The sequence below is a fragment of the Uranotaenia lowii genome, chromosome 1 (genome assembly GCF_029784155.1).
Source record: "Uranotaenia lowii strain MFRU-FL chromosome 1, ASM2978415v1, whole genome shotgun sequence".
Taxonomy (NCBI): domain Eukaryota; kingdom Metazoa; phylum Arthropoda; class Insecta; order Diptera; family Culicidae; genus Uranotaenia; species Uranotaenia lowii.
Window position 1 is genome coordinate 87,527,572 of NC_073691.1, and position 11,150 is coordinate 87,538,721.

Below are 11,150 nucleotides of genomic sequence, written 5' to 3' on the forward strand. Positions count from 1 at the left end.
ATTTTAGATTGGATGATATTCACTTGATAGTTCGGAAAGAAGTAAGGGCGGAAAAATGCTTAACAATTAAAAAAAATTGCATAACCACAGGGGCTTAGGAACATGACTGGACGATTCGTGATGCCAAGTTTGCCAAGTGATGCCAGTTTTTCATCAATAGCTTTGGTTCCCGCAGGCCGATTTCTTTCAAAAACAACTTTTCCAAAAGCTTAAATTATGAAAAATATTTCATCCCAAGACTGTATATCGATAATAGTTAAGATAACAAAGTTATTAGGCTTCAAAAATGGGCTAAACTTTTTACGGTGGTATTCATTACATATTATTACAGCGACCAAAGTTATTGACGAAAAACTGGTTTTTCATGTTCCCCTCGATCAAAATGTCTCAAAATCCCATACAAACTTCAGGCTCGTTGAGCGACCCCTTCCCGTGGTCTGATGTGGCCCAAATTTGGCATCAGATCTTGTACTAGGCCCAGGATCAATTTTAGCCTGCAGCGTAAAACATTTCACAGGTTTTAAATTTACCATACAAATTTGAGGCAGTCTATTGTACATATTTCCGCCTTTGGGCGGGGTTCATGTTTCATCATTTCTACCTAACTCAGGATCATTTTTTTCTCTAAAAATCTATTCAGAATGGTTGTTACTCTCAGAACCAAAGGTCCTTTTACATTTTTCTCACGTTTTTATTATATTAGCTGTAGCTTTCTTTTGATAGACAATGAAGGTGAATCTTTTTATTGGCATTGGCAGTCATGTCCCTAAGCGCCTGTGGTTATGCAATTTTTTTTAAACTGTCAAGCATTTTTCCGCCCTTACTTCTTTCCGAACTATCAAGTGAATATCATCCAAACTCAAATATTAAAAAAACATTAAAAATTGCAGTCGAGCGCAACAACAATGGTTAAAATCGGTCATTATTTGACGAAACGGCATGCACTTCACATTGAGTGTCCTGGTCGGAAATTAAGTCGCCTCATAAAAACAGTGATGAATGTCACCCTTAAAAAAGTTAGCCAATTTTTTAAGCTTAATAACTTTTTTATCTTAACTTTAATTGAAATGCAACCTTCTGATGAAATATTTTTCATAATTAAGGCTTCAGGAAAACCCGTTTTTGAAAGAAATCGGTCGAAGAAGACAAAAGTTATTGACGAAAAACTGGTTTTTCATGTTTCTCTCGAACAAAATGTCTCAAAATCCTATACAAACTTCAGGCTCGTTGAGCGACCCCTTCCCATGATCCGATCTGGCCCGAATTTGGCATCAGACCTTGTACTAGGCCTAGGATCAGTTTAAGCCTGCAGCGTATAACTTTTTTAAGAGTCGGGTCATTTGGGGCAGTCTAATGCACACTCTGAAATTGACATTGCGTACTGCTGGAAAAATTATCCAACAAACGAAATCGAGTGTCCAGTCAAAAAGTGTCCAGTTGAAAAAATCATGATTCAACCGATTCAACCATTGAGAAACCAGAATGATTGTTGTGTTAGTGTGCAATCAACCATACTTCTCTAGGTTTTAAAGGTCCTCCCATGAATTACAGTTTTGGGCTACTATTAGTTGTTAAAAAAATCTCTAAGAATACATTTAGTAAGACCCTGAGCTAGCACGACAGTAGTGGAAACTAGCGAATTTTCTTACGATTTGCACTGAAATATTTCGCAGATGCGTAATCTTTTTTCGAGTTGTTTACCCGAGTTGTTTGTTAAAACATGAATACACAAATGAAAAGCTAAGGGCATTAATAGTTACTTACTTACTGTACACCTCCATTAATATCCTACATATATTTGTTCAGGCATTCTGAGCATTCAAAATTGATGAAATTTTGATCGCTAGAGAGATCGATCGGAAATTTTGTCACCCATAATGTCATAATAATTTTTATGTAAATTGAGATACTTTTGTTTCTCTCGTGATTAATTCTGCTGGGTCCCAAGTAAACACAATTTCATTTGCAATGATTCGTAAATACATGATTTTTTTGTGCGAATTCACACAAGTCATAAATTTAGTGAATTGCTTATCAAATATTTGCTGTCAACTTTAAAATAGTATATACTAACAAAACGAACTATCAGCTGTGCTCACATCCGTTGGTTGGTTTAGCTGCAGTGATTCAGCCTAATCGGCATTGCAGAGTATCAGCCCAATCAAAATTCCACTGAGCACACAACAACTGCACCCGAAATAAGCTTACCACGTTGACGGAAATGGAGGATAGCTGCATGGATTATTTGGACAACTGGGCTGTTCAATTATCATCTAACACTTCCGATATCAAACAGCTGCCCACAATTGCTAGCATAACCCCTCGCTGCTAACTTTAAAGGCTGGTTCCGGGGAAGCGATTTGATAGTTTGCAAAATTTGGAAACTATTTAATGTTCCTCCCACAAACAAGGGAAGCTGGCTGAACTCATTTCCGGCAATCTGGCAATTGTGGTATTCAATTTAATAAGCTTTCTACTGATTATTGGACCGTTACGCTTTAGAAATTGAATATTTGTTTTGATTTAACGCTGCCAAGCTGCCAAGTTCGCAACATCCGTTGAACAATAAGAACATCCATAGTCAAAATACAATGAATATTCAAATAAGGAGTGCCGAGAGCCATATTGGATTTTTTGTGACGTCACAAAAACGATTATATCAAAAATTAATGAGAGAATTGCAAAATTTTTCAAAGAAAAACACTTTTTTAAACGGAAATGAATTCTGATTTCATTTTGATTGTGTTGTACGGTCTCTAATTGATTATGTTACGAAGTTTGTTTGTTCTTTGAAGTTTGCATTCGGTTTTTTTCCTATTTTATTATTGAATGCAGAGTCATCTTGAAGCTAAATAAAAAAAATCAACATTAAAAAGATCTCTTTGGAAATAATTGAGGGTTCAACTGCTTGAGATGATTTTGATCCAACCGGTTCACCATATACAATTCTTATGTAGAACAATAAACATCGATAAATTGATTGTCAAATCAGTTTACTTAAATACTTATAATAGATTGTGGTTTCGGTAGTAAACATTTATTTTTGATTTCTTTTTGTTCAACTCCTGACTTGAATATTTTAATGGAATATTTTTAATTAATTCTAAAGTTTCTAAAATTTGAGTTGGGTAAATCCAAAATTTTCTCAAACTTAACAGTAGACTGCCCCAAATGACCCGACTTTTGAAAAAGTTATACGCTGCAGGCTAAAATTGATCCTGGGCCTATTTAGTACAAGATCTCATGCCAAATTTGGGCCAGATCGGACCACGGGAAGGGTGCAACGAGCCTGAAGTTTGTATGGGATTTCGAGACATTTTGTCCGGAAGAAACATGAAAAACCTGTTTTTCATCAATAACTTTGGTTCCCGTTGGCCAATTTCTTTCAAAACCGGTTTTTTTAAAGGATGGTATTCATCACTGTCAACGAGTATGGCTGTGGAACATATTGACGCCTCATTAACATAGGCTTACCAGATACTTTTAGAAAAAAGCGGGACATTTCACGAAAAAAAAGCGGGACATCGTCGAAAAAAGCGGGACATTTTACAAAAAAAATCAAAACCTAAATTTTATGACCATTCCTATACATATGTATACGTTTCTCTAGCTAAAATAGTGCATAGAAATTAATGAAATGTCGTTAAATAAATTTGATTTGAAAATTCAATAAACATGGAAACTCCCATCTTTTTAAACTGCGAACACACAAGTTGAAAATGATGTAGTTCAGAGTAATTTAAAATCCGAAATTTGAAAAAAGTTTTTAAATTTCTTAACAGCCATTTTTGATCATCTCCCAAGTTTATTCAATTTAATTCGTCCATTCAGTCAATGTTTGATTGAAAATAGTTTATTTCGCTCAGTAGTCCTGTTTTTTTTATCCGGAATTTGTTTTTTTTCCTTAATTTTACACTCAAAGAATTTTTTTAGGATTCCGGAGAAACATCTGGAGCCACCATCAAAGAACGCTTGACAGAACCAGATTGTTAAGATGATGCTAGGACAAGTTTACTAGATTACCCGGTTTTATCAGGATTTGCCCGGATATTTGACACAAAATTTAAGAAAAGTTCGGTCCGAGTGGTTGCCCAGATTTCGTATAAAAAAGCCTGGATTTTTCTCAGATTTATTCACTTTTTTCGGAAATTGAACAAAAAATCTTTGATTTAGTTATTATAATTTTTTTTAGGATCTTTTTGAGCAAGTTTTGTCTGAATAATCATGAATATTTTTTGGGAGCCTAAAATACGACAAAAAATATGCAGTAGTGTTTTGAAGAAAATTTTTTTTTCAACTATGTTCTTTTTGTTTATTATTGAATAATCCCGAGATTTTGATCAAATATGCCGGATATTGCCCAGATTTTAGGTTGAAAATTTTGAAATCCATTGCCCGGATTTTACAAGGTTTTTAGATAAAAAAAAATGCTCGGATTCGCTCGTTTTGGATATGTCTGGAGAATATTCTGGCATCCTTAAATGCTAAGAACTAAACAAGTTATTTATTCTTGTCTTTTACAAACTTGAAAAAAAATGCTGCTTATTTTGAGAAAGAAAAACATAAAAACCATTATATTAGAATGATTTCCTGTGTTGAACCAATGATTTGCTAGTCAGTAGAACATTATAAAAGTGTTATTTAATTTTACAGCCTTATCGGTGAATATCATTTTCCTCAGGTAAAAACATTTCTAATTTAGAAAATGATAGATAAATAAAAGAAGATTAGAAAAAAATGACAGGAGCTGAAAATGATCGAGGAGAGATTTTATAAGAAGCATTTTCACAAACACAGAACGAATATTTTGAAGTGGTTGAATCGGAGAGGGTTGAGTCTACCACAAAAGTGTTCTCAGAAAAAAGCGGGACATTTTGAGGAAAAAGCGGGACGGCGGGACATTTTCTAAAAAAGCGGGACATTTTCTAAAAAAGCGGGACATGTCCCGCTTTTGCGGGACGGATGGCAACCCTACATTAACAGTAATGAATACCACCGTAAAAAAGTTAGCCCATTTTCGAAGCCTAATAACTTTTTTATCTTAACTCTTATCGAAATGCAGTCATGGGATGAAATATTCATAATAATTTAGGCTTTTAGGAAAATTGTTTTGGAAAGAAATTGACCGACGGGAAACAAAGTTATTGATGAAAAACTGTTTTTTTTTATTGGCATCACAAATCGTCCAGTCATGTTCCTAAGCCCCTGTGGTTATGCATTTTTTTTTAAACTGTCAAGCATTTTTCTGCCCTTACTTCTATCCGAACTATCAAGTGAATATCATCCAAACTCAAATATTAGAAAAACATCAAAAATTGCGCAACAACAATGGTTAAAATCGGTCATTATTTGACGAAACGGCATGCATTTCACATTGAGTGTCCTGGTCGGACATTTAGTCGCCTCATTAAAACAGTGATGAATCACCCTTAAAAAACTTTGAAGCCAACTTTGAAGTCAATTTTTGAAGCTTAATAACTTTTTTATCTTAACTTTGATTGAAATGAAACCTTCGGATGAAATATTTGTCATAATTTAGGCTTCAAGAAAATCTATTTTTGAAAGAAATTGGTCAAAGGAGACAAAAGTTATTGACGAAAAACTGCTTTTTCATGTTTCTCTCGAACAAAATGTCTCAAAATCCCATACAAACTTCAGGCTCGTTGAGCGACCCTTTCCCGTGGTCCGATCTGGCCCAAATTTGGCATGAGATCTTGAACCAGGCCCAGGATCAATTTTAGCCTGCAGCGCATAACATTTCACAGGTTTTAAAATTCCCATACAAATTTGGGGCAGTCTATTCAACAGTCTATTTTATAGAAAAAATAATCGGAAATCAAACTTTTGTTTTGTATCGAATCAGGGGTAAGATTGATAACTTTTTTTCTATATTATTCGATTATTTTTTCTGGCCTACAAAATATTTTAATATTATGATTTCTTACAATATTTTTTGATTTATCCATGTTTTGTATGCAAAATTCACGAGGCAAAATCCTTGTGACTGAAAAATTTGATGCAAAAATAATAAAATTGTCACTCATTTCATTACACAAATGTCAAAAAATTATCAAAACAAACAAAAGCATAGAGAATATCGCTTGAAACACTTTCAAAGTTCACGATAAAATATGTCAAAAGATTTGATTTAATAAAATAGTAAATTTCGGTAATACCTATGTATATGATTGTATTGCTATTTTTCACTTATTTTCAAGAATGGACATCAAGGAATTGTAAAAAAAAACAAATTTCCATTCAGTGAAAAAACGTTAAATATAAAAGTCCTTCCCACTTTTATTCACGTTGCAGAAAGTTCTGCTGCAACTTGGCTAAGATTCATTCTCGTGGCCGCTCGTATGATAATAAAAATTTGCCTTCTATAGCCACAGGACAGTAATCTCATTCTGGGTTTCCCTTTCTCATTTCCCATTCACGATTTGATGGTTTCGTTTCATAAACTTGTGAGCATATAAACATATCCGAGTGGTTGGTATTTTGTGGTTGCTCGCTGCTTCTGCGGTTGTTCCTTCGAATAATCTGAATCATGAGCCGGCCATAAACGTGAATAAGTGAATTACCAGCCGTGAAATTGACTCCAAAGGGTGATACTTTTTATTATAATATAAACAGAACAGAAACATATTCACACACACATAAACATTAGTACGTATCTGAAGGCAAGCCTGGCCTGGGTTGTAGGATGACGATCCGGATTGGATGGCAGCCACGGGCATTCGTAAGCTTTCTCGTAGGAATTCGGTCAGATCCATTTCACCGGTTCGCTGGCCACTGCCATGTCATCATGATATATCATACATTTTATTCGCGGTTTTTCGTTTCGGGCGGAATCCCGTTCCGCAGTTAGGGGCTTTGTGGTCCTCCGAATGGCCATCTCGAGACCAGCGGCAGCACCGGCATCGAACGGATGGACGGACATTGGCGTTGATATGCCAGTGACATTGGTTGGTTAGTTGATCTGAGCTGCACCGAAAACAGAAAAAAAGTCATCCCCCCGTGAAAGAATCGGGCCAGCACGTGCGCATTTGCCGGCCATCGGTGATTCGGGGATCCGGACTCCGGTATCAGACATCGGACGGTGATAGCCAGCGTCCTACACTCTTCAATTACGGTCGACGAACTTGCGGTCACCAGAATTCCGAAACGGGCTCATGCAAGGTAAGATTTTGACAGCAGGTCGTTGCGGTTTTTGAATTTTGTGGAAATTTACATAATTCGATTTATCTGTCTAACTTTTACTGAAGGCTTCAAGTTAAACGACAGAGCTGATTTCGTTTTATATTGATTTAATTTGTCTCATGCTGTGTATTTATTGTGTTGTTTTCCAATTCTGGTTCCTGACGAAATTATTTTATTTTTTGCTTAAAAATACTATCATTTGATATTTGGTTTCTAGTATTTAGCCCACAATTAGCTATAGATGGTGATATTTGTGGACCTTAGAAAAATTAAATCAATGAAATAATGTAAAAGGGGAAATATTTTCTGACTTGCTCTTTCGAATGGAAGACACAAACACATTTTTTAGTTTGTAAGTAAAATGAAACAAAAGTCAAATATATTTTAATAATTATGTAATAATTGTTTTCAAAGAAGCCTTTTGTGATGATTTCTGGAACAGTGGAAGCTTTAATAATTCTTATTTATCTTGAAATCCGGCAAATCAAACGGTTAAATAATTAAATCTCCCAAATAGCCGCTAATTCAATAACAAAATGTTCAAAAGGGCAGTATTTAGTCTTTTCGTAAAGAAATGAAATGAAAAACTCGGCCGAAAACCTTGGCCCAGGATGTTCCAATCACCGGCTGGGTCCGGTCATCCTCAAGTCATAATTATGAACTGATTAATGACACTGAAAAATTAAAACAAATCGTTAGCTTAATTGTTAATCAATAGCTGAAGCATCGGAAGCATCTACTCACCGAACTTAAGTCTTTCAATTTCCACTCAGTAGAATTTTACCTCCAGAAAAAAACTAGTCCGAGTCTGGCAGATCGATTGCTGATTTTTCAGCAATACCAATCGATTGCTGAACATTTCCAAGAAACAAGAATAAGTACTGGAAAAATAAGCAATACGGAGAATGTTTGCTAGATTCCAGCAAAATTTGGATTGCTAGACGTTTCCAGCTATTTTTGTTGTGCTGGAAATCAAGGCAACAATTTATTGTGTATGGTTTTAACGTATCTCAACATCTTCAAAATTATTGCTTTGATGCCAATTAGCACAGAAGTCTTGAAACATCAATAACTTAATTTTTTGTTTGGACTCAATTGAATTTTTCAACGTTTTCTTTCAAAAACAAATATACCGTTAACTGGGACAACGAAACAATTTTCAACTTCAATGGCTTCTAATAAACTGATGTTCATAGTTTATCTAACCTCTTATGCATAAAAAATTTCAAGGATGATGGGACATCAAATTTGCATAGTCAGAAAAATTATTGGTTTCCTTAGTTATTTTTAATTTTCTAAAAACATGCGATTTTCACCCTCCACAGAAAATGGGGTAGCTTGCAACAAACTTTGTTTTTAATGAAAAATCTTATAAACACATATGATAATTTAGAATTTTTAATATATTTTCTATGCCTGTAAGACCATTACGCATGAAAACACCAATTGCAGTAGTTTTTGGTCTGTAAAAACTTATTTTCAATTTTTTTTTTCTAAAAATAAGGGTGATGCATACATTTAGGGGTTAAACTATACTACAAAAAATTCTATAAGCTGAAATCATAAAAGTAAATGTTTGGATGAATGAAATTTCAATGTTTACAAACGCGTGAAACAAAACATTAATATTTCAACACACGGAAACGAGATTTACAAGGTGTTCCTTTGATTTGCATTTTGTTGCATTTCACCTCAGACACATAACTGAATTATAAAAATATTAAAAATATAAAATATATAAACCCCGCTGTTTCAGGATGCCCCGTTTGACGGTACTCAAAAGATAGACAACTTTTCTGCATACATTTAGGGGCAAAAATTATGAACATCTCTCAATATTTTTTGGCCTCAAAAACAAATGAAATTGAACCATTCTTTTTTTTTATTTAAACTTTACCATTTGATAGGGGGTTGCGTTAATTTTTCTATACTGGCTTTCTCAAAGAAAATGTTCGTTTTTTAAATATCCAAAAATTATCACAGAATGACCATAAAAATAACACTAAAACTATACCTAAACAAAGGAAGTAAGTGAAACTTTCATATTAAACAACCCATCTACATATAAATGCTATCATTTTATCAGGAGGTGTGTTTGTTTATGAGTCTGCAAAAAAAACTGATATTTTAAAACTTTTGAATTATATTTTAAGTTATTTATAGAATTTCCAACTACAAACTAAATTAAGCCTTCTTGAAACTCAATTTATAGACTTTCAAACGTAGCAAACAGTTTTCCGATATTTTTTTCTTCAGACTTAGTTAATGATGATTATCTGCAGAAATTTCATATTGATCAAAGCTACCCCGGTGATCAAATTTCCCTCAGTCTACGGTAGTTTAAGGGTAATCGAAAATGGAAGAATATGGTGGCCTGAAATCCGACCTAAGTTAAGCTACGGTGCTTATCAACAAGCTTGAATCTATAATCATTCGAACTAACGCGAAATTTGAAAAAAAAAATTAAAAGGTAACGTCAACTGGGGCATCATTCAACACTTTTCAACTTCAATGGCTTCTAAAAACTTAATGTCCACAGAAAATTATACGACAAATACATAAAAAGTTTCAAGGTTCATGGATCATCAAATCGATGAGGTCAGAAAAGTTATTGGTTTCACCAATTATCTTTAAATTTACAAAAACATGCGATTTTCACCACTAATAACTTAGAAAAAGGAGAAAGTTGCTTGTTGCAAATTTTTGTTTTTAATGAAAAATTAAATCAAAACGTTTGAAAATTAATAGTTTTTGATATATTTGTGATGACATGACGCGTAAAACACCAAGTGCAGTAATTTTAGATTTTGTGTGAATTAAATTTTACATGTTTGCTGTCAAAAATATTTATTAAGAAAAAGCACAAGGCTACTGCATACATTTAGGGGTAAAAATACAACACAATTTTCTACTAGCTAAAATCATCAAAAATAATGTATGGGTGTGTGAAATTTTTAAATTTCGGCGATTGTCCAGGAAATGTTTCTACCGCAACAGTGTTGATAAAGCATAATAAAAGGAATAATTATAACTGTTGGTACAAACTTTTCCAAAGACACGACTGAATTTTTGACAGCTTTATTGATGTGCTCCAAAACTAAAATATAATAATAATAATGAATATTTCTGAACATTATTTCTCAAAGTTCTCAAACTCACTATTTCAGTGGCCTTCTGCGGCTTATGTTCGATACCAACAATCTTACAGCTTAGGTTCGATAGATGCCTGTGTTAAACAAAACTTCAGTATACTTGTAAAGGCATATATAATAAACAAATATTTACGCTATGCTCTATCTGGCTTTTCTGGTGATGAAGGAAAGGCCTATCTACAGGCCATGTAACAAAGTGTTACGACGTAGCGACTTTATAGTTGATGGAAAACGTTTTCAAACTTTCTCGTTTCCTATACATGGAGGTTAGAAAAGTTAGGTTATAAAGGTCTATATGAGGAAATTATAAGCAACCAAGCCTACCAATTGGAAATCAAATCACTTTCACGACTGCTTGTACCGCTATTTATCTACTGCTGATCTTCACAAGATCCCAACTTAAACTTCAACTAAACTTCAACTTCAACTAACTTTTACAAAATAATCCAACCACTCGTGGCAACCTGCTATCGTTCACCTCTGTCTACATTCTACCCTTACTAGTTCCGGTTTTGCTATCTGTCAGTTTAGCACTTGACAGTTCTCCTGTCACAGTGACTTCTTCATTTTGAGACTCTGTTGCCCTTGCAGCAACATCCTCCCCCCGGTGGAATCCGAATCCGGTTCCACTTCCGTCCTGAACTTCTAGTACTGCCAATCGGGATACTGGGCGACGACATATAGTACCTGACGCTAGCTGCACTATCGCCTGCCGAACTCGTCCGTCTGGTGAGGAAACCACTTCTAGAACTCGACCTCTGGCCCAATTGTTACGTCGTGAACCTTCTACAATGATAA